Source organism: Molossus molossus, unplaced genomic scaffold (genome assembly GCF_014108415.1).
Source record: "Molossus molossus isolate mMolMol1 unplaced genomic scaffold, mMolMol1.p scaffold_m16_p_2, whole genome shotgun sequence".
Classification (NCBI taxonomy): Eukaryota; Metazoa; Chordata; class Mammalia; order Chiroptera; family Molossidae; genus Molossus; species Molossus molossus.
This window is the reverse complement of record NW_023425355.1, coordinates 70,082,161-70,084,454: the sequence shown is the minus strand read 5'-3', so window position 1 is coordinate 70,084,454 and position 2,294 is coordinate 70,082,161. Positions and strand designations below refer to the sequence as shown.

General features: G+C 35.2%; 1 pseudogene; it reads left to right on the top strand.

The window, feature by feature from the left end:
* Positions 1 to 653: 653 nt before the first annotated feature.
* LOC118636647 lies at positions 654 to 985 on the top strand (annotated as a pseudogene).
* Positions 986 to 2,294: the final 1,309 nt, after the last annotated feature.

Below are 2,294 nucleotides of genomic sequence, written 5' to 3'. Positions count from 1 at the left end.
TTGGAGAAAGCTTCACAGAAGAGGGTGGGAATTCAGTAGATAGAGAAGAAGAGGGAGGGTATTTCAAGGAATGGGAAGAAACATTCAGGCAGAGGGGCATGTTTGAGGAACAGAGAGATTCAAGGTAGCGGAAACTTGATACATGATAGGGCATGGCAGAAAGCAAATTTGGGAAAATTTAACTGAAACCAGTTTGTAGTGCTTGGACTTTATCCTTTGAGCCCAATAGAAAACCAAAGCATATGTCCCCCTATGAGTTCTCAATAGCTCAAAGATATTTTAAACATCATATCTGTTTTAGAAAGACAACTCTAGCAGCATATGCACAACAAATTGAGGGCAGAGGGAACAGGTACTAGAAGCAGGGTTACTGTCCAGGTAAAAGATGGTAAGGGTCTGAATGAAAAAGGGAAAGATAAAGAGAAGGAATCAGACTGGATAAATGATGAGAAACAGTGAAAAGAGCTACAGATTGGCCTGAGGTTTCTAGTTAAAACTGATAGAAATATGATAGTCAAGAAAGGCAATAAAAGGAGAGAGTTGGTGGTGAGGCATAAGATGAGCACTAAAAAAATGTGTTGGACAAATAGTTTGGTGAAGTCCATTGACTGAATTTTATTAGGTTTTAAAATGTATTACATGAGGTTTGAAACATGGCAGACGACATGAACTAGCAACAAACTACCAACACTGTAGAAGAGCCCCTGGATATTATCAGGCTCAACCCAGATGAGCGAATTTATGTGAAAATGAGAAATGACAGAGAGCTTTGAGGTAGATTACATGCTTATGATCAATATTTAATTATTATATTGGGAGATTGGGTGACTATTATATAAATTCATGAAGAAACATATGGAGAGATATATAAATCAACAAAGCAGAATATTCCAATGCTCTTTGTCCGGGGAGATGGTGTAGTGCTTGTTGCCCCTCCATTGACAGTTGGCTGAAACAAAGAATTTATCCTGTGTGGAAATGAGGAGACTTTATGTGATTACGTCTTTAAATGCAGAAGATGTTCAAAGAGAAACCTATGTACATTTTGACATTAATAAATGGCCAAGGATTCTTCCAATCCTGACAGGCCAGAAGGAAATGGCATGAAGAAAACATAAAAAACAAGGATCTGAATCCAAGACTACTCTACTCAGAAAGGCTATCATTTAAAATAGAAGGACAAATAAAGAAATTTCCAGACCAAAAAAAAAAAAAAAAAGGCTAAGGAAATATAGTAACACCAAACCAGCACTGCAAGATAAGCTAAAAGGGCTGCTTTAATTAGTTAAATAAATAGGAACAAAAATATAACCACAATAAACAAAAATGGCAATAAATAAGTACATATCAGTTATTACCTTAAATGAGAATGGTTTGAATGTTCCAATAAAAAGACACAGAGTAGCTGACGAGATAAAAAAGCATAACTCACATATATGTTGTTTACAAAAAACCCACCTCACAACAAAAGACTCACATAGGTTGAAAGTGAAGGGATGGAAAAAAATCTTTCAAGCAAACAGAAAGCAAAAAAAAAAAAAGCTGGGGTAGCGATACAAATATCTGATAAAGTAGATTTCAAAATAAAGACCACAACTAAAGACAAAGAAGGCCACAACTTAATATGTATCTATTCAACAGGAAGATATAACCCTGGTAAACATATATGCATCCCATATAAGAGCGCCAACATATAATAAAATTCTTCTATAAGACTCCAAAGGAGAAATCAACAGCAATACAATCATAGCAGGGGACTTCAATACCCTGCTGACATCACTGGAAATATCCAGACAAAAAATTAACAAGAAAACAGACTCTAAATGAAGTGTAAGATCAAATGGATTTAATAGATATCTACAGAGAATAACACCACAAAATGGCAGAATTCACATTTTCCTCAAGTGCACATGGGACATTCTCAATGATAGACCACATGTTAGGACACAAACTAAGTCTCTACAAGTTCAGGAAGATCGAAATCATATCAAGCATCTTTTATGATCACAATGGCATGCAACTAGAAATCAATTGCAACAAGAACATGTAAAGACATATGAAAACATGGAGGCTAAATAGCATGTTATTGAACAATGAATGGGTTACTGAGAAGATCAAGGAAGAAATTTAAACTTCCTGGAAACCAATAAAAATGAACACACAACAACACAAAATCTATGTGATTCAGTGAAAGTAGTTCTGAAAGGGAAGTTCATAGCACTACAGGCCTACCTCAAGAAACAAGAAAAATCTCTAACAGATTATTTAATGTCACAACTTAAAAAAACTAGAAA